The sequence below is a fragment of the Mobula birostris genome, chromosome 13 (assembly GCF_030028105.1).
Source record: "Mobula birostris isolate sMobBir1 chromosome 13, sMobBir1.hap1, whole genome shotgun sequence".
In the NCBI taxonomy this organism is placed as follows: Eukaryota; Metazoa; Chordata; class Chondrichthyes; order Myliobatiformes; family Myliobatidae; genus Mobula; species Mobula birostris.
Window position 1 is genome coordinate 78886569 of NC_092382.1, and position 23280 is coordinate 78909848.

Genomic DNA, 23280 nt, shown 5'->3' on the forward strand with positions numbered 1-23280 from the left:
TCCACCGCTCCACTGTTTAAGATGAAGCAGAGGGGGAAGGAATAAATGAGGAGGGATGCCGTTATTAGTTAAGGAAGATGTCACATCAGGGTGGATTAGAGAACTCACCTAGTGAGGCGTTCAATGTGGAACGTAGTAATAAGAAAGGTATGGCCATGTTAAAGGTGCTTTGGCTTTGGAGCGATGAAGTATGATAGATGTATTACACGGTATCACAGCCCAGCCAAGTGTCCGTGGGACTTAGAGGAAGAAATGTGAAGAGAAATTGCTCAGAATTTCAGCAAATGTCAGTTTGTTATAGGAGCTAGGGTTAAATTTCCAGGTTTTGACTGGGACTCCCAAAGTGTAAAAGGACAAGATGGAATAGACGTTGCCATCTATTTTCTGGAATGTTTTCTTAATCAGTAGATAAAAGTCCCAAATGAGGGAGTGTGAGATATTGATTTGCATTTAGGGAAGGAGGAAGGCCAGGTGGCACAATTTTGTATATGCATCCAGTAGTCCGAAGGACATTAGCTTTAAAGTAAATGTGCAGAAGAAAAGCAGTTCGGGTCCGCGGTCTGCGTGCTTAAACCAGCGGACTCGAGGAGAGCCCAGCGTTCTTCCATTGCTTAAGATAGGCTCTAAATTAATCTGTGAAATTTCAGCCCTCTGAGCTTGCTATCAGTCGTGGGAAAGTTATTAAAAGTTATTGTAAGGGACCAAAGAACTTAATTGTATCCGCTGCGGCCCCACCAATTTCCGCATTTACGTCCCATGGTGTCTGACCTATTCCCAATCGGAGTCCACAACTCGCCTAAGAAACAGAAAGCAACATTTCCAAGCTTTATGAAATATCATGTAGGCTCATATTTTATTAATTACACAGTAATTGTCGAATTTATATTCTGAGCAGTATTTGACCTCCCCGAAATTGCATATTTGGCAATAAACTGCACTGGGCCTCAAAGAATCCGATGAGATTCGAGCAGCGATGGACACGTTCTGTGGATTCAGCTTGGGAGAAGCAGCCGGTCAGATGGAGTCCAATGTTAGAAAGGAGGTCACTCACCTCGGTCGAAAAGGCAGTAATGGTGAAGAGCTGAGGTGGTGAGGGAGATTTTGAAATGTTGTAGGCAGTGAAGAAGGTCAAAGGTACAATGTATATAATCCAAGCGTTATTGGGTATACGACTGGAAATAACTTTGCAGGATTATTTCTGACTTTACTGAGATTGCATTGTTTTTCGAACATTGGCCTACATAAATCAATACATTGAGCACAGGAAATGGGATTTTTGTTGGTGTAGTATAAGGCATTGCTGAGGCTGAATTTGGAATATTGTGTGTAGTTTTGGTCGCCTACCTACAGGAAAGGATACAGAGTAAGAGTACAGAGAAAAATTACCAACAGGTTGCCTGGAATGGATGACCTGACTGATAAGGTAACGTTTCAGAGTATTGGACTTCATTCCTTGGAACTTCGAGCACTGAGCGAAGCTTTGAGAGTGGTGCACAAAATTATGGGGGTATAGATATAACCATATAAACATACAACAATTACAGCACGGAAACAGGCCATGTCGGCCCTTCTAGTCCGTGCCGAACTCTTACTCTCACCTAGTCCCACCGACCTGCACTCAGCCTATAACCCTCCATTCCTTTCCTGTCCATTATCTATACAATTTAACTTTAAATGACATCATCGAATCTGCCTCAACCACTTCTGTTGGAAGTTCGTTCCACACAGCGACCACGCTCTGAGTAAAGACGTTCCCCCTTATGTTACCCCTGAACTTCTGCCCTTTAAATCTCAAATCTTGTTTGAATCTCCCCCACTCTCAATGGAAAAAGCCTACCCACTTCAACTCTATCTACCCACCTCATAATCTTAAATACCTCTATCAAGACCTCCCTCAACCTTCTACGCTCCAAAGAATAAAGACCCAACTTGTTCAACCTCTCTCTGTAACTTAGGTGATGAAACTCAGGTAAGATCCTAGTAAATCTTCTCTGTACTCTCTCTATTTTGTTGACATCTTTCCTATAATTCGGTGACCAGAACTGTGCACAATGCTCCAAATTTGGCCTTACCAATGTGTTGTACAATTTCAACATTACATCCCAACTCCTATACTTAATGCTCTGATTTATAAATGCCAGCATACCAAAAGCTTTCTTCACCACCCTATCCACATGAGATTCTACCTTCAGGGAACTATGCACCATTATTCCTAGATCCCCCTGTTATACTGCATTCTTCAATGCTCTATCATTTACCGTGTATGTCCTATTTTGATTAGTCCTACCATAATGTAGCACCTCACAATTATCAGCATTAAACTCTGTCTGCCATTTTTCAGCCCACTCTTCTAACTGGCCTAAATCTGTCTGCAAGCTTTGAAACCCAACTTCATTTTCCACAGCTCCACCTATCATCTGCATACTTACTAATCCAATTTACTACCCATCATCCAGATCATTAATGTATACGACAAACAACGTTGTACCCAGTACAGATCCCTGAGGCACATCACTCATCACCGGACTCCAATCTGACAAACAGTTATTCACCACTACAGTCTGGCGTCTCCCATCCAGAAACTGCTGCATCCATTTTACTTCTTCAATATAAATACCTAATGATTGAACCTTCCCAACTAACAGTCCATGTGGAACCTTGTCAAAAGCCTTACTGAAGTCCATATAGACAACATCCACTGCTTTACCCTCGTCAACTTTCCTAGCAACGTCTTCAAAAAAATAATTTTAAAAAAGTGATTTGTCAAACATGACCTTCCACGCACAAATCCATGTTGTCTACTCCTAATCAGACGTTGTCTATCCAGATAATTATATATACCATCTCTAAGAATACTTCCATCAATTTACCCACAACTGACGTCAAACTCACAGCCTGATAATTGCTAGGTTTACTCTTAGAACCCTTTTTAAACAATGGAACAACATGAGCAATAAAACAATCCTCCGGCACCATCTCCGTTTCTAATGACATTTGAGATATTTCTGTCAGAGCCTCTGCTCTTTCCACACTAACTACTCTCAAGGACCTAGGAAATATCCTGTCAGGACCCGGAGACTTATCCACTTTTAGTATTCCTTAAAAGCTCCAGTACTTCCTCTGCTTTAATCATCATAGTTTCCATAACTTCCCTACCTGTTTGCCTTATCTTGCACAAGTCAATATTCTTCTCCCCAGTGAATACCGAGGGAAAAAAATGTTTTGCATGGCCCAAATCTCTTTTGACTCCACACATAGCTGTCCACTCTGATTCTCTAAGGGACCAATTTAATCCCCCACTACCCTTTTCCTATTAATACCACTGTAGAAACCCTTTGGTTTTATTTTCACCTTACTTGCCAAAGCAACCTCATATCTTCTTTTAGCTTTTCTAATTTCTTTCTTAAGATTCTTTTTATATTCTTTATATTTCTGCAGCACCTCATTTACTCCATGCTGCCTATTTTTATTGTAGATATCTCTCTTTTTCCGAACCGTGTTTCCAATATTCCTTGAAAACCATGGCTGTCTCAAACGCTTAACCTTTCCTTTCAACATAACAGGAACGTAAAGATTCTGTACCCTCAGAATTGCACCTTTAAATGACTTCCATTACTCTATTACATCCCTCCCATAAAACAATTTGTCCCAATCAACTCCTTCTAAATCCTTTCGCATCTCCTCAAAGTTAGTCTTTCTCCAATCAAAAATATCAACCCTGGGTCCAGACCTATCCTTCTCCATAATTATATTGAAACTAATGGCATTGCGATCACTGGACCCGAAGTGCTCCCCATCACAAACCTCCGTCATCTGCCCTATCTCATTCCCTAACAGGAGATTCAACACTTCTCCTTCTCTGGTTGGTACCTCTATGTATGGCCGCAAAAGAAAAATCCTGCACACATTTTACAAACTCCAAACCATCCAGCCCTTTTACAGTACTTTTACAGTATGGGCTTCCCAGTCTATGTTTGGAAAATTAAAATCTCCCACAATCACAACCTTGTGTTTACTCCAAATATCTACTATCTCCTTACAAATCTGCTAGGATAAATGCAGGTTGGAATTTTCCACTGAGTTTGGATGCACTAACAATCAGAGTCATGTGTTAATGGTGGAAAGTTTAAGGGCAACATGAAGCAGTTTGCAGTTGGAAGGCGGGGCTGAAGGGCCTGTTTCCATATTATACTGTTCATCATTGATTAATAACACAGATATCTGGATTAATGTCCAAATAAATATCATAAGTTAAATTCTTCACAGCTGAATTCTCCCAAAATACTTTAACAGCGTGCTTATGTTGTGAAGTCCACTCAAACTTCCCACCTGTTCATCCCACACACTCCCTCTCGCCGATCATCCATAGCTATTGTAATACACAAAATGATGGAGGAACTCAGCAGGTCAGGCAAAGTCTGTGGAATTGAATAAAAATTCGACTTTTCGGGCTGAGACCCTTCAGAGAAATTAGAAATGAAGCAGCAACATTGATTGATTAGGAAGGTTTTGGTTGCTGTTCTGTGAGATTCGCAGTTCAGTGTCTCTGTCTAATCAGCTGCCTGGACACGCAAATGTCGTTCTGGTGAAATCAAATCCACCGTCACCCTTGTTCAGTTGTGAATACTGTGTCTTTAATACATTAAACCATTTCTACTAAAGTGAAGACCGATAGAACCTTTAACAGTCTAAAGAAGGTGACCAGGGGCCAGAAGCTGCATAGTTATTTTTAACCCTAATCCAATCATCCGCAGTTGTTTTAAAACATTTTTTTTTTGCCATTTGAACAAATCAGACCGTATCATCCTTAACCTTTGCCACCTTTTAACTGATGTTGCTGTGCGTCTGAGAGTGCGATGGGGAGTGCGGGTGAGGGGAAGGAAGAGGCAGAAGGAGAGTGCATGGGTGAGCATGGAGAGGGGATGGGGTACGGTGTGTGTGAAAGGTGCAGATAGGGAAGCTGAAGGTGGATGAATATGTGGGCAAGAAGAGGGATCGAGAGTGTGCAGAGTAGAGAGAGAGAGGAGAGGCGAGAGATAAAGAGATATAGACAGTACAGACAGAGCGAAATTGTGAGAGAGGGGGAATAGGAGGTAGAGTGCACAGATAAGTGAGAGGTATAGAGCGTGGGATGTTGGAAAGACTCACAAATCAACCAGAGAATTATAGGCTACACTAATATTTTGAAGCAACGACTTATATTTCGTCTTCGAAACAAAAGAGTGTAACAGGATTTACAAATAAATGACTCCGAATTGCTTTTACATATACGAAAAACAAAATGGACCAGTGACTCGGAAGGTAAACCCGGCCCAATGTGATGACAAAAAATAAAGCCTGAACGTTTATCCCTGACCGCCGGGTCACCTGTGATATCAATACACAAATAAGTACAAATGCCCAGGGCGAATACAGTACCATCATGTTTCACTGTTATCTTATTCATTCGTTGCTAAATATTTCCTCTGAAATGTTTATCAGGTATAAGCAAGTCCATAACGTTATGTTGAAAGGAAATCCTGTCCACATCACTTCAGACATATCACCCTGTGCAGGGCGCTTTAAATATCATTGATAACAGCACATTTGTGATAGTGATTCTGCAGTATGTCAGTTGTGACGGTTTTATTTGTACAAATGGCGAGCACTGAGAAGTAAACATATGGCCAATATTTTCTGACAACCAGTGACAGTGTGGTGGGTTATGACTGGGCATTATCACTGGCAGTGTGATGTGCTGACGAGCATTTTTATAAAGATGTGTGTCACGCCCTGGAAGGAGACTTTATTGCTATTGTAATGGTCTATATGGAGAAACCGTGTTTGTAGAACATAGAACATAGAATAGTACAGAACAGTACAGGCCATTCGGCCCACAATGTTGTGCCGACCCTTAAACCCTGCTTCCCATATAACCCCACACTCCACCTCAAATTCCTCCATGTACCTGTCTAGTAGTCTCTTAAATTTCCCGAGAGTATCTCCCTCCACCACTGACTCAGGCAGTGCATTCCACACACCAACCCTCTCTGAGTGAGAAATCTTCCTCTAATATCTCCCTTGAACTTCCAACCCCTTACCAGAAAGCCATGTCCTCTTGTATTGAGCAGTGCTGCCCTAGGGAAGAGGTGCTGTCTGCCCACTCTATCTGTTCCTCTAATACCTTGTACACCTCTATCATGTCTCCTCTTATCCTCTATCTCTCCAAAGTGTAAAGCCCTAGCTCCCTTAATCTATGATCATAAACCATACTCTCTGAACCAGGCAGCATCCTGGTAAATCTCCTCTGTACCCTTTCCAATGCTTCCACATCCTTCCTATAGTGAGGCGACCAGAACTGGACACAGTACTCCAAGTGTGGCCTAATCAGAGTTTTATAGAGCTGCATCATTACCTCGCAACTCTCAAATGCTATCTCTCGACTTATGAAAGTTAATACCGCATAAGCTTTGTTAACTTCCCTATCTAACTGTAAGGCAACATTCGTTTAGTTTATAGCTGGAGATTTCCGATGCGTCGGAATGTGAGCCGTCCAATGAGCGGGGTGTGCTTTTCTGTTGTGCACTGACGCCGTTGTGAGCCGGGGCCTTTTGTTCGGCGGGAGACGAAGAGAATAGACGCAGGGGAGAACCACTGTCGGATAGGACCCGGTGGGAGACCATTTGTTCGAAATGGATTGCGAGCGACGATCGGAAGGTGGTGAGAGCTTCCACGCAGACAGAAGTCCAACGCGTGAGTGACAGAAAAGTTCAAGATGAACTCCAACGTGTTCACATTTGACTGGTTAATTATAATACGCCCTTTTTCTTTCTTTATATCATTTCTTTAATGACCCTTTAGTTAAGTAACATTAAGTAAATATGATTCCATTAATCACATGCAGTGTGTTGACTGTTATTTCTTGGCACTGATATACAACAGCGTAGCAAATTACACCGTACCCACACAAACCAGGGTTTGCGGTGGCAGAGCCATCTCACGGGATTGACGGGAGCAGAGTGCGCATTTCGTAGACTTAGACAAAGAAACAGGGTCGGTCAGCGATATTGTTATCGTTTTATGGGTCACAGTTTTATATGTAGTTTAAACTTTGTCCATCGTGAGACTCGAGTAGCAATGGAATTACCAGTATACTGAGAGAATGTTCAGAATAAGAAGTGGTATTCTCTGTGCGAGAGACCGGGTGACCGAATAAGCTGTGATAATTACATTGCAGTATTGATGGAACTGGACAAGCAATGACATTTTCTATGTTGCCGGTGGCATGTCAGAGAAAGCACTGATAACACCAGCGACGTCTATGATGGCCCTGTCGGACAGTGACAGATTTTCTCATTGTTGTAATGGACCCTTTGGAAAGAGGAAAATAGGGCACTCATCTCCTCACGATGCACAGAAATCATAAAAGCATCTGTCTCATATCTCTTGTGTTTCTCAATCTATGGTGAAGTATCATTATGTTCTTTGGAAACGTCCTTCTCATTTGAACAACATATTTGTATGAATTATTGTTATTTTAAACGAGCATGAACCGCCATAACGGAAAAAGAACAGATATTTTTGGGAGTACTCGACAGGCATCTCACCGCCACGACTACTCCACTGCCCCTCAGTGATCATATTGGTTATTGTACCAGAGAAAGTGTCAGACCTGGTGCGAAAACACTCAGAGGATGCGCAATTCCAAAAAAAAAAGCATTAATAACTCCTTAACGTTTACCTTTGACGCGTAAGGAGATGTGCAGAAGAATGGGAAAATATTGAATTTGGGGAGGGAAGGAACTATGCGATTGCGTAAGATGGTGAGATCATAAATTGGGAAGAGATGTACGGGGAAATGCACTAAATTAATATAGAGATTGTTAATGGAGAACTTGTATTGGGCTTTTCATAGATTTGACTCAATGGAGAAGGAAAGGAATGATAGGATATGGAGACATGGCTCATAATAAATATGAAAACCCTACTCAGGAGGAAGACGGAAGCGCACTTTACGAAGCAAGGGTCAGAGAAGGCTCGAGTATTACAAGGCATCTAGGAAGGGAGCTGGAAATGGACCTAATATTGCGCGAAGGGAATAGCAGAAGGCGTTGCTGAGTAGGATGAAGGAAACAATCAGGAGGTATAGACGCACATGAGAATAGGGAGGACTGATCATGGATAAAACCGGGAACGTGCTGGAGTAACAGGGGAGCAGCAGCTGTCAGTAATGAATAATTTGCTTCAGTATTCACACATGGGAGGGGCATTAACCGCTCGGAAAGCCAACTTGTATAGTGTTTAAAGCAGGGGTAAATAGGTTCTGATTAGACAGGACATCAAAGGGGACGGGAAGAAGCAGGCAGAATGGAGTTGTGGGAATGGTAAATCAGTCATGATGGAATTTTGGAGCAGAATGGTCCGAGTTTTCTAATTCTGCATCAATTAGAGGAGGACTTGGAAGTTTTAAAGACAATGCAGAATAGATTTACCGAGATGCTACTCAGGTAAGAGATCAAGTCTAATGAGGAAACGTTGAGGGTTCTCTGGATTTTGGATTTTGTGCGAAGGAATATGGCAGATTTCATGATAGAAGAGTATAAGGTGTAAGCGGTATTGAGGGATTGTGCAGCAAGACATTATCTTGGGAGTAAGTGGCTAATAGGAGGGACATAACAATAAGATAATCGGAGGAAGTTATAGCGCGCTGTGAGATGTAACCTTTTTTTTCTGCACAGAGAATGCTTCGAGCCTGGCGTTCGGTGCTGAGACATTAGCGTTATTTCAGATATGCATGAGTGAAAGCAAAATAGAGGACTAACCTACGGGAGTCATTATGTTGAACTTGGAGTATGTTCTAAGGAAGGTGGTTTGCACCTGAACTGAAAGGGGACTGATATCCTTGCGGGAACAGGACTGCTCCAGAGCAGAGAGTGGAGAGATTGTAGAGACAGATGTTGTTATGACGATAGTCAAAGTCAGGAATGAAAAGGGTCAGCATGGGTCGACAACTGTGCTCAGCTGAAGATATTCCAATACAAAAAGCATTGCATGAAAGCCAGCTGAGCTCAGGGCTCGTGTAACTACTATATTTAATCATTAAGAAGCAAAGGGGACGCATTAAATGAGATTGTAGGGCACTACATAACAACCATCAGTCCGATTGATTTAGAAGATGACATTTGAAGAGAAATTGCAGAAAATTTCAGGAAACATAGGTTGTGATAACAGCTGATTTTAACTTCCCAATTTTTGACTGCGACTTCCATAGTGTAAAAAAACTAGATGGAATATTGGTTGTGAGATATATTGTGGAAAGTTTTTATTTTTTAAGCACCAGATAAAAGTCCCAAATGAACGACTGGACGATACTTGATCTGCATTTAATGAATGAGACAGGGTAGGTGGCAGAAGATTTTCTAGCGGAACACTTTGCATCCAGTAGTCCGCAGGCCATTAGTTTGAAAGTATCTAAGCAAAAAACAGGCCTTGTTCTTGGATTGCGATTTTAGATTGGACATATTTTAATCTTGCTGTTGTCAGAAACGATTTTGCAAGCGTCGACTGGGACAGGCCGTTTTCTGTCAAAGGTGTATGTGGTGGGTGGGAGTTCTTCAAAAGTAAAATTTTGAGAGAACAAAGTTTGTACGGACCTGTCACAATAAAGAGTAAACCTAACAGGTGTCGAGAACTTGGAATTTCAAGTGATATGGAGGCTGAAGTGAAGAAAAAACAGGAGATGAATTACAGGTGCAATGAGGTGCTTATCGAGTGCAGGGAATGCAAGAGAACACTTTAGAAAGAAAGCAGAAGAGTTAAGAAAGGATGATTTTGCCCTAGTTCAATCGTAAGGAATGCTGCACATAGTTTCAGAGCAAAAGGATTTCAAGAGACACAATTAGACCATTGGAAGGTGAGAATTGGACAATAGCGAATCCAAATGTGGTGCTAAAAGCGCTCATTTTTTTTGCATCCGTATTTATCTAGGAGTCGGATGCAGTTTATCGAGGTAAAACAAAACTGAATCAACTTCCCGGACTCTATACAGATTACAAAGGTGGAGACGTTTGGATGAGGCACATTAGAGTGGATAAATCACCCGAAGCTGACAAGGTGACCCTTCGGACCTCGCGAAAGGAAAAACTTGCAGGAACCCTAGCAGAGATATTTACATCATTCTTAAACAAGATAACTGCAGGGTAGCAAATGTTGTTCCGTTTGTTTAAGAAATGCTCTAAAAATAACCTATAATTTTATTGTCTTGTGAGCCTGACATCACTACTGGGAAAGTTATTGGAAGGTATTTTAATGGGCCGGATACATGAGTTTCTTTTTAGATATTGACTGATTAACGATAGACCATATAGCTTCGTTTGTGGCAAATCGTGTCAAAGAAGTTACCAGGAATGTTGTTGAAGAAAAAAATATAGGCTGCTGTCGACGTGGAATTTTGCAAGACATTTGACAGTTTCCCGCAATGTTGAGTCATTCTGCTATGAAAATGAGGTAGTAAATTTATGAGACATTTGCTTTGTGAAAGGAACCAGAGATTGGTAGCAGTTGGTTGCCTCTCTAACTGGATACCTGTGAAAAGCAGAGAACTGCACAGACCGGTGCTGGTTCCTTTGCTGTTTACATCTGTATCAACGATCTGGATGATAATGTGCTAAATTGCATCAGGAAATTTGTGGATGCTGCCAAGACAGGGAGAATGATAGACAGAGAGGAATAGTATCATGGTGTGTTGTCGAATATAGAGCAGCTGGGAACAAATTGGTTCAGGGTAATACTGCCGTAAAGAAAGCTGTTGGCATATTATCCATCATAAATCAAAGTACATAATACAGCTGATAAAATGTCATCTTCAGGTTGGATAAGATATGGCTGAGGCCACACATGAATTATTATGAAGTATGGTAAACTTCCTACAGGGAATATGTACGTAAATACGTTGAACAGGGTGCAGAGAAAATTTACAAGGACTTTGGCCCGACAGGTAGACCTGAGATACAATGAAAACGATCATGAGTTTTGACTTCAATCCCTGATGCGTAGAAAATTAAAATGAGACTGCTTTCATTACTCTCTATATCTACACCCATCTTAACTTTATATACCTCTATCGCTTCTTTCTTCCTTGCTCCAGGGAATAAAGTCCTAACCAATTCAACCTTTCTCAGTAGCGCAGTTTCTCAAGTCCCAGCAACATCCTTGTAAACCTTTTCTGCACTCTTTCAACCTTAGTAATATGCTTCCTGTAATTTGGTGACCAAAACTGCAAACAATACTCTAAACCTGGCCTTAGCAATGCATTATACAACCTCACCATAACATTCCAACTCTCATACTCAATACTTTGAATTATTAAGGGCTAAGAGAGTTGTAAAAGAGCGCCTGAAGGCTTTGTGTGTCAATGCAAGGAGCATTCGTAATAAGGTGGATGAATTGAAAGTGCAGATTGTTATTAATGATTATGATATAGTTGGGATCACACAGACATGGCTCCAGGGTGATCAGGGATGGGAGCTCAACGTTCAGGGATATTCAATATTCAGGAGGGATAGACATGAAGGAAGGGGAGGTGGGGTGGCGTTGCTGGTTAAAGAAGAGATTAACGCAATAGAAAGGAAGGACATAAGCCGGGAAGATGTGGAATCGATATGGGTAGAGCTGCGTAACACCAAAGGGCAGAAGATGCTGGTGGGAGTTGTGTACAGGCCACCTAACAGTAGTAGTGAGGTCGGAGATGGTATTAAACAGGAAATTAGAAATGTGTGCAATAAAGGAACAGCAGTTATAATGGGTGACTTCAATCTACATGTAGATTGGGGGAACCAAATTGGTAAAGGTGCTGAGGAAGAGGATTTCTTGGAATGTATGCGGGATGGTTTTTTGAACCAACATGTCGAGGAACCAACTAGAGAGCAGGTTATTCTGGACTGGGTTTTGAGCAATGAGGAAGGGTTAATTAGCAATCTTGTCGTGAGAGGCCCCTTGGGTAAGGGTGACCATAATATGGTGGAATTCTTCATTAAGATGGAGAGTGACAGAGTTAATTCAGAAACAAAGGTTCTGAACTTAAAGAGGGGTAACTTTGAAGGTATGAGACGTGAATTAGCTAAGATAGACTGGCAAATGACACTTAAAGGATTGACGGTGGATATGCAATGGCAAGCATTTAAAGGTTGCATGGATGAACTGCAACAAATGTTCATCCCAGTTTGGCAAAAGAATAAATCAAGGAAGGTAGTGCACCCGTGGCTGACAAGAGAAATTAGGGATAGTATCAATTCCAAAGAAGCAGCATACAAATTAGCCAGAGAAAGTGGCTCACCTGAGGACTGGGAGAAATTCAGAGTTCAGCAGAGGAGGACAAAGGGCTTAATTAGGAAGGGGAAAAAAGATTATGAGAGAAAACTGGCAGGGAACATAAAAACTGATTGTAAAAGCTTTTATAGGTATGTAAAAAGGAAAAGACTGGTAAAGACAAATGTAGGTCCCCTACAGACAGAAACAGGTGAATTGATTATGGGGAGCAAGGACATGGCAGACCAATTGAATAATTACTTTGGTTCTGTCTTCACTAAGGAGGACATAAATAATTTTCCAGAAATAGTAGGGGACAGAGGGTCCAGTGAGATGGAGGAACTGAGCGAAATACTTGTTAGTAAGGAAGTGGTGTTAGGTAAATTGAAGGGATTGAAGGCAGATAAATCCCCAGGGCCAGATGGTCTGCATCCTAGAGTGCTTAAGGAAGTAGCCCAAGAAATAGTGAATGCATTAGTGATAATTTTTCAAAACTCGTTAGATTCTGGACTAGTTCCTGAGGACTGGAGGGTGGCTAATGTAACCCCACTTTTTAAAAAAGGAGGGAGAGAGAAACCGGGGAATTATAGACCAGTTAGCCTAACGTCAGTGGTGGGGAAACTGCTGGAGTCAGTTATCAAAGATGTGATAACAGCACATTTGGAAAGCGGTGAAATCATCGGACAAAGTCAACATGGATTTGTGAAGGGAAAATCATGTCTGACGAATCTCATTGAATTTTTTGAGGATGTAACTAGTAGAGTGGATAGGGAGGAATCAGTGGATGTGGTATATTTGGATTTTCAAAAGGCTTTTGACAAGGTCCCACACAGGAGATTAGTGTGCAAACTTAAAGCACATGGTATTGGGGGTAAGGTATTGATGTGGATGGAGAATTGGTTAGCAGACAGGAAGCAAAGAGTGGGAATAAACGGGACCTTTTCAGACTGGCAGGCGGTGACTAGTGGGGTACCGCAAGGCTTAGTGCTGGGACCCCAGTTGTTTACAATATATATTAATGACTTGGATGAGGGAATTAAATGCAGCATCTCCAAGTTTGCAGATGACACGAAGCTGGGTGGCAGTGTTAGCTGTGAGGAGGATGCTAAGAGGATGCAGGGTGACTTGGATAGGTTGGGTGAGTGGGCAAATTCATGGCAGATGCAATTTAATGTGGATAAATGTGAAGTTATCCACTTTGGTGGCAAAAATAGGAAAACAGTTTATTATCTGAATGGTGGCCGATTAGGAAAAGGGGAGGTGCAACGTGACCTGGGTGTCATTATACACCAGTCATTGAAAGTGGGCATGCAGGTACAGCAGGCGGTGAAAAATGCATTATACAACCTCACCATAACATTCCAACTCTCATAATACTTTGAATTATAAAGGCCTTTGAGATAAGGTTGGAAGCTCTCTTTACGACCCTATTTATCTGTGACACCACTTTTAGGGAACTTTGTATCTGTATTCCCCGCTCCCTCTGTTCTACAGCACTCCTCAGTGGCCTGCAATTTACCTTGTATTTTCTACTTTGGTTTGTCCTTCAAAAGTGCCATACCTCACACTGGTCTGTATTAAACTTCATCTGCCATTTTTCAGCCCATTTTTCCAGCTGGTCCAAATCCCTCTGCAAGCTTTGAAATCCTTCCTCACTCTCCACTACACCTTCAATCTTTGTATCATCAGCAAATGATACTTTAGATGTGTGGGTATAGAGGGCTATGCCGACTGAAGTAGGCAATTTAAATATCACGGCCGAATGGCCGGTTTCTGTGCTGTTCTTTCCTAAGGGACCATGACTACCTGAGCACTGATTCATAACACAGAAACAGGTTGATTATATCGAAATCCGAAATGACTATAGTTTGATTTATTCACCGAGAATATTCTAACAGCGTGGATAATTTTAGAGGATCTCAGCAGGTCCCGCAACAACAACAAAACGAATAACATATAGAGGTTTCGTGCCGTCACACTTTAGTGCAACTGGAATGTGAGGGTTGTTTTTCTGTGAGAATCTGATCTCAGAGTCTGTTTACAAGCAGTCACATTCCTCAGAATAAGGAGTGTACGTTCTGTTAAAATGAAATCGAACTGGTTCGACATTCCAATGTGACCAAAGTAATTTAAATTATGCTCAGCGACAGCTAAGGTACCGGAGGATTTGAGTTCGCTTACGAAAGGCTCAGAGACTCAGCCAAATAATTACAAGCCAGTGCTCCTGACATCAGTGGTGGGAAAGTTATTTGAAAGACCGAATTTGTGAGAATTTCAATAAACAGAATGGATTGGGTATAACTTTGTGTATTCATGGCAATCTTATAGAGTGTTTCGAAGAGGTTACGAATAATACTATTCGGAACTTTGATGAAAGCAAGGCAGTGCACGTTGTTTATCTGTACTTTATCAAGAAATTCAACAAGTTGCCGCGTGGGAAGTTTGTCAACAAAATCCTCGTTATTCAAGATGAGGTGGTAAATTGGAGTGGAGATTGAAATTGTGGGAGATGGTGGATAGTGCTATTGAATGGTTGCCTCCCTGACTAGAGGCCCGTGTATAGTGGAGTGCCAGAGGGATCGGTGTTGGATGCAGTGTTTGTTACCTATAGGAATGCTCTGGATGATAATGTAATTAATTGGATCTGTAGATTTGCCGATGACACTAAGATTGGAGGTGTAGCCAACAGCCAGGAAGTCCATCAGAACTTTCAGCAGAATCTGTACGAGGTGGAAAAATCTGCTAAAAATAGCAGAAGTAAAATTAATGCAGGCAAATGTAGGGTATTGCACTTCGGTTCGACCAACAAAGGTAGGTCTCACACATTAGAAAGTAGGGCACTGAGGTGTGCCGTAAAGCAAAGTGATTTAGGATTACAGGTTCAGAATTAATCGAAAATTGCGGCATAGGTAGATAGGGTCGTAAGATAAGCTTTTGGCACACTGGCCTTCATAAGTCAAATTATTGAGTATAGGAGATGGGATGTTATGCTGAAGTCATATTACACATCGGCGTGGCCTAATTTGGAATATTGTGTGCCGTTTTGTTCCCCTACCTACAGGAAACATGCAACTATGGTTAAAATAGTACAGTGAAATTTAAAAGGATTTTGGCGGGATTGGAGTACCTGGGTAAAACAGAAAGTTGGAATAGATTAGTTTTTTATTCCTTGGAAAGAATAAGATCTAAAGGAGATTTGATAGAGGTATACTAAATTGTGAGCGGTGTAGGTAGGGTAAATGGAATAGGGGAGTGGACAGAGAGGTATCGATGAGGGCGAGAGAGGGGATTAAAGAGAGGGAAGACAATGGAGCGAGAGCGAGAGAGGAAGTATAGAGGGGTATGCAGCCGTTGAAAGAGGGGTGCAGGACGAGAGTTGGAGTGCGACAGGATAGTGTGAGGGGCTCGAGCAGGGAGCGAAAGCGAAGGAGACGTGCAAGAGTGTGCTAACGAAGCTTACGGAGTGGCAGAGTCGGGGAGATGGTATGCAGATGGAGAACACAAGTGTGATGGACTGTTTTAATCATCTTCTCCCTCTCCTGCCCTTCTCTTTTCACACTGCACCTTACCAAGAGTCTGACTGCTCTCCCCTCTCCACTCGCCGTGCCCCAGGACAAGGATGGTGATGATTGACGCTGACCAGTCCGAAGGCTTGGCCCTCAACACCAGTTTGTCCAGATAGCCAGCCACCTACTCATCTTCCCTTTGATGCGGTCTGGTTATGACACCTTTCCAGCTCTATGGCCTGTAAGGGTCAGTGATCCATTCCATCCCGGGTGCCATTTTAAAGCCACGCATCACTTCTACCCTGCTAACCATTTTAAATTGGGATATCAATCCTTTTCCGACTCCCATTTGTAATCAGGACACAATTCCTTCCCTGGTGATCATTTTCAATTAGAATGTCATTCCATCCCAGTCGGACATTTTAACGTAGTTGCAAGTCAGTGAAGAGAATACTTCAGAATGAAAGCAGAAGTGTCATCGAAGGCCTGCTGTTGCCTCAGCAGACAAGTTGAAGGAGAATCCTAACGGATGCTACAGGTATGTTCAGAGCAAAGGGATTTCAGGGTCAGAATGGGTTCTCTGGAATATCACAATGAGAGTATAGCCAATCCATATGTGGAGACAAAACGGATGATTATTTTTTGTACATCTGTATTTACTCAGCAAACAGAGACAGAGTCTATAGAAACACCGTTTTCACAGGATCTATACAGATTACAGAGAAGGATGTGCCTACTGTCCTCAGGCAAATTCCCTGGGCCTGGAGAGGTGTTCACTAGGACACTATGGGAGAAAGAAGTTGCCGGATCCCCAGCAGAGATGTTTAAATCATCCTTAGGCCAGAGGGCTGGATGATAGCCAATGCTGTTCAGCTGTTTAAGAGCGGCTTTAAAATAATCCAAGAAATTATAGGCCTCTGAGCTTGACATCAGTAGAGAGAAGGTTATTGGGAGGTATTCTAGCGGACCAGAAGTATGAGTGTTTCGATAGATAATGTCTGATTAAGGATACCCAGCAATTCTTCGTAAGTGGTAAGTCGTGTCAAGGAAGGTACCAGGAGTGTGAATGAGGGCACGGCAGTGGATGTTGTATACATGGATCTTAGCAAGGCATTTGACAAGGTCCTTCATGGAAGATTTGGTCTCTCGGCTTTGAGAACGAGGTAGTAAATTTGATGAGACCATTGGTTTGAGGATGAAGCCAGAAAGTGGTAACAGATGGTTGCCTCACTGATTGGAGACCTATGAGTAGTGGCGTACTGCAGGGATTTGGAAATTTTAAACACTATGCGGAAGAGATTTACCGAAATGCTACTTAATTAAGAGGAAAAAAAATGAGGAAACGATAAGGGATCTCTGGTTTCTGCCTCTGGAGAGGACTATGATAAATTTCTTGATAGAAGACTATAGGGTAATAGGAGGTATTGAGAGATTGATCGCCAGAGATGATCGAGGGCTTAAGTGGTTAATAGGAGACACGTGAGTGAAAGAAAAAAGTAAAGGGTTAAACGGAGAGAATGGTTTCGGTGATCTTGGAGTCGACTGCAAAGAAATGAAGGTACTAGTTGCTTTAGCGGGAAGGTTTACTAGGACTGCTCGAGGTGGGTGGGCGTGGGTGGTGGGAGGTGGGAGGGTAAAACTAGACATTGAAATGATGGGAACAAGACTACCGCGGAACAGAGAGTGGAGAGGTTGTGGAGACAGAAGCTGTGAAGGCCTCAGACAAAATCAACAATTTAGATGTTGAGCATGGTTCGAATAATGTCCTCAGCTGCAAATTATACAATGTATTGTATGAACGGCGAAAGAGCCCAGGGCATGATTAAGCACGTCGAATCGCTATATATTCGACGTTAGTGAGAGGGTTGGAGGAGGAGCAGGCCTGGCAGCGGAGTACTCCACCTCTCAGTTGTTTTAGATAAAGCGGATGAGGAAGCATTGAATGAGAAGAGGTGGCGTTAATAGTTAAGAAAGCTGTCACAGTCCCATTGTGTCATAACGGGGGCGCTGGGAGCAGACGCAAAAGCAAGACACAGACACGGAAGTATCAGGAACAGGATAAGGAATGCAAAGAAAACGGGGGAAGTGGGGAAGAAATGACGCTGGACGAGACTAAGATACAGGACCTAGTCTAGGACGAGACTAGGGAAACGGGATCAGGACAAGGAAAAAGGAACTTGGAACGTGGCTGGAACTCCGAGCAGGAGACTAGACAAGGACCCAGAACCTGGGTCTTGACTCGGGCTCGGACCCCGGAACTAGGCGAGGACATGACGTGGCTATAGAACCTGGACGTGGAATTCCAGAACAGGACGTGGAACTCCTTCACAGGACGAGGCACATTGACAGTACGAGAACTCAAAGCCTTGACTTGGACAGGACGAGGTTCCCAACTCAACGATAGACAGTTCCTTATATTGACACAGCAAAGCTCCGGTTACGCTTCGGTGGTGGAACTTGACAAGGTTGCCGGGCAAGGCTCCGGGCAAGGCTTCAGGCAGAAGGTGAAAGGGAAGGGAAGGGAAGGGAACAGTCCAGCAACTGCAGCGGAACCCAGGAGCTGTTTATGTAGCATGCCCAAAACCAGAATCATGTGCCTCAATTAAAGCACACAACAGGACAAGGGAAAACCAGATAACCTGGAATATGGATCGATGGAACGGACCGTGAAACTGAATGCGGACTTCACGGACCGGACCATGAGAGGTTGGAGTGGAAAACTAACCTAGTGACCCGCTCTATGTGGAATGGAGTAACAAGAAAAGTATGTCCATGTTGAAGGATCTTTGGCTTTGGAGAAATTGCGTTTGATGTTTATGTTACAGGTCATTAAGCAGTCCACAGTCCGAAGGAGTTAGAGAAATATACTTGAAACTAAGAAAACATAACTTAGTTATATAACGTGATTTTAAACTTCCAACTTTTATTTCAGACTCCCACAGTAAAAAAGGACAAGATGGAGTAGAGGTTGTCAAAAACTCTACTGGAAATTTCTCATAAAGAAGTCGATAAATGTCCTGAACGATACCTTATCTGTATTTACAGAATGAGAGAGGGCAGGTGGCAGAAGTTCGTGCAGGGAAGATTTTGCATCTGGTCGTCCTAAGGACATCAGTTTCAAAGTAAATAGGCAATTAAAAACTGCGGTTGTGCTTTGCGATGCTTAGGTTTTTTTCACTGTTGCTTCCCTTAGTGACCGAGCTATTCCCAAAATATGTCCACAATTCACTTAAGGGAGCTAAAGCAACATTTCCATGTTTTTTTTTTATGTGCTCGCTGTTTATTAATTGAAGAGTATTTGTCGAATCTATTTTCTAGACGTTATTTGAAACTACAGTACCTCCCCGAGTTGGCGCAGTTGGCAATAAACTCCTCTGGGGCTCAGAAAATCCAATGAGGTTCCTGAATTGATGGACAAGTTGTAGGGATTCAGATTGGGGAGAAGCAACAGGTCAGATGGAGTCTAATGTAGGAAATGAGTTCACCCAGTTCTGTAGAAGAGGCAGAATTGGTGGAGGATTGAGGTGGTGAGGGAGGTGTTGAAATGAGGTAGCTACTGGGTGATAGCAAAGCTAAATGTATATAAACGAAGCTTTATCGGGTATACGAATGGTAATAACTTTCCTACGTTATTTAGGGCTTCACTGAGATTACATTGATTTTGGCACATTGGTCTTCATAAACTAATACTTTGAATACAGGAGATGGGAAACATGTTTGAACCTATATGAGGCATTTCTGAGGCCGAATTAGGAGCATCCTGTGCATCTTGGTCACCTACCTACAGGAAGTTTACAGTAACGAGAAGAGAGAAAAGTTACTGGAAATTTGCCCAGAATGGAGGACATGAGCCATGAGGAAATTTTGAATAGGAGCGGAATTTATTTTTTGGAAATCAGAACAATGAGGGACGATTTGATAGAGGTACATGCAAAGATGAGTGGTAGTTATAGGGTAAATGCAAATAGGTATTTGCATTGAGTTTTGGGGGGCTTACAATCAGAGCTCAAGTGTTAAGTGGGGAAGGTGAAAAGTTTAATGGGAACATGAAAGAAAACTTGTTCATACAGAGGGTTGTAAGATTGTAAAAATAGCTGCCTGAAGAAACGGTACAGGCCCGCATGTCCGACAGAATAGGGAGTGGCCTTTCTGCTGAAATTAACTCCACTCTCACTCTCATTCACCTGCGAACACTGTCTTTAACATTGCAATTAACTACCTCTGCTGCAGGGAAAAGCATTATAACTTTTAACCTTATAAAGAAAATTTCTCAGAGTGAGAATATGCATTTTCTTTTTCTTTTTAAATCTTTTTAATGACTAAGTATACAAAAAGGTAAGCCATATAGGCACTAATACACTGTTAGAATATAATAAAATTACAGGAAATATTAATACAAAGAAAAATAATACAAACAATGTAATTTAAACATAATACCAAGGTAACATAACAGTATACTAATTTTTATATATATCAATAGAGAAAAGGAAAAAAAAAAACAAAAAAAACCCACCGTGCAACTAACTAAAAGTAAAGCAAAGCAATGGGCTAACTTGAAACCAAATAGAGTTAAACAACTTAAAATCACGTCCTCAATCCCGACCTCAATTAAAAACAGTAAAAAAAAAACAAGAAGGGTATATATTACATTAAATGAAAATATCGAATAAAAGATCTCCAAGTCTGTTCAAATTTAAATGAAGAGTCATAAAGATTGCTTCTAAGACCAATGGAAGACCGATGGAACCTTTAACAGTCTGAAGAAGGTTACCAGGGCCCAGAAGCTGCATAGTTATTTTTAACCCTAATCCAATCATCCACAGTTGTTTTAAAACATTTTTTTTTTGCCATTTGAACAAATCAGACCGTATCATCCTTAACCTTTGCCACCTTTTAACTGATGTTGATGTGCGGCTGAGAGTGTGATGGGGAGTGCGGGTGAGGGGAAGGAAGAGGCAGAAGGAGAGTGCATGGGTGAGCATGGAGAGGGGATGGGGCACGGTGTGTGTGAAAGGTGCAGACAGGGAAGCTGAAGCTGGATGAATATGTGGGCAAGAAGAGGGATCGAGAGTGTGCAGAGTGGAGAGAGAGAGGAGAGGGGAGACATAAAGAGATATAGACAGTACAGACAGAGCGAAATTGTGAGAGAGGGGGAATAGGAGGTAGAGTGCACGGGTAAGTGAGAGGTATAGAGCGTAGGATGTGGGAAAGTCTCACAAATCAACCAAATAATTATAGGCCACGCTAATATTTTGAAACAACGACTTATATTTCGTCTTCGAAACAAAAGAGTGTAACAATATTTACAAATAAATGACTCCGAATTGCTTTTACATATACCAAAAACAAAATGGACCAATGACTCGGAATGTAAAGCCGGCCCAATGTGATGACAAAAAATAAAGCCTGAACGTTTACCCCTGACCGCTGGGTCACCTGTGATATCAATCCACAAATAAGTACAAAAGTCCAGGGCGAATACTGTAGCATCATGTTTCACTGTTATCTTATTCATTCGTTGGTAAATATCTCCTCTGAAATGTTTATCAGGTACAAGCAAGTCCCCATAACGTTCTGTTGAAAGGAAATCCGGTCCACATCACTTCAGACATATCCCCCTGTGCAGGGCGCTTTAAATATCATTGATAACAGCACATTTGTGATAGTGATTCTGCAGTATGTCAGTTGTGCCGGTTTTATTTGCTACAAATGGCGAGCACTGAGAAGTAAACATATGGCCAATATTTTCTGACAACCAGTGACAGTGTGGTGGGTTATGACTGGCCATTATCACTGGCAGTGTGATGTGCTGACGAACATTTTTATAAAGATGTGCGTCACGCCCTGGAAGGAGACTTTATTGCTATTGTAATGGCCTATATGGAGAAGTCGTGTTTGTAGAACATAGAACATAGAATAGTACAGAACAGTACAGGCCATTCGGCCCACAATGTTGTGCCGACCCTTAAACCCTGCTTCCCATATAACCCCACACCCCACCTTAAATTCCTCCATGTACCTGTCTAGTAGTCTCTTAAATTTCCCGAGAGTATCTCCCTCCACCACTGACTCAGGCAGTGCATTCCACGCACCAACCCTCTCTGACTGAGAAATCTTCCTCTAATATCTCCCTTGAACTTCCAACCCCTTACCAGAAAGCCATGTCCTCTTGTATTGAACAGTGCTGCCCTAGGGAAGAGGTACTGTCTGCCCACTCTATCTGGTCCCCTTAATATCTTGTACAGCTCTATCATATCTCCTCTCATCCTCTTTCTCTCCAAAGTGTAAAGCCCTAGCTCCCTTAATCTATGATCATAATCCATACTCTCTAAACCAGGCAGCATCCTGGTAAATCTCCTCTGTACCCTTTCCAATGCTTCCACATCCTTCCTATAGTGAGGCGACCAGAACTGGACACAGTACTCCAAGTGTGGTCTAATCAGAGTTTTATAGAACGGCATCATTACCTCGCAACTCTCAAATGCTACCTCTCGACTTATGAAAGTTAATACCGCATAAGCTTTGTTAACTTCCCTATCTAACTGTAAGGCAACATTCATTTAGTTTATAGCTGGAGATTTCCGATGCGTCGGAATGTGAGCCGTCCAATGAGCGGGGTGTGCTTTTCTGTGGTGTACTGACGCCGTTGTGAGCCGGGGCCTTTTGTTCGGCGGGAGACGAAGAGAGAAGACGTAGGGGAGAACCAGTGTCGGATAGGACCCGGTGGAAACCATTTGTTTGAAATGGATTGCGAGCGACGATCGGAGGGTGGTGAGAGCTTCCACGCAGACCGAAGACCAGCGCGTGAGTGACAGAAAAGTTCAAGATGAACTCCAACGTGTTCACATTTGACTGGTTAATTATAATACGTCCTTTTTCTTTCTTTATTTCGTTTCTTTAATGACCCTTTAGTTAAGTAACATTAAGTAAATATGATTCCTTTAATCACATGCAGTGTGTTGACTGTTATTTCTTGGCACTGATATACAACAGCGTAGCAAATTACACCGAACCCACACAAACCAGGGTTTGGGGTGGCAGAGCCATCTCACGGGATTGACGGGAGCAGAGTGCGTATTTCGTAGACTGAAACAGACAAAGAAACAGGGTCGGTCAGCGATATTGTTATCGTTTTATGGGTCACGGTTTTATATGTAGTTTAAACTTTGTCCATCGTGAGAGTCGAGTAGCAATGGAATTACCAGTATACTGAGAGAATGTTCAGAATAAGAAGTGGTATTCTCTGTGCGAGAGACCGGGTGACCGATTAAGCTGTGATAATTACATTGCAGTATTGACGGAACTGGACAAGCAATGACATTTTCTATGTTGTCGGTGGCATGTCAGAGAAAGCACTGATAACACCAGCGAGGTCTATGATGGCCCTGTAGGACAGTGACAGATTTTCTCATTGCTGTAATGGACCCATTGGAAAGAGGAAAATACGGCACTCATCTCCTCACGACGCACAGAAATCATAAAAGCATCT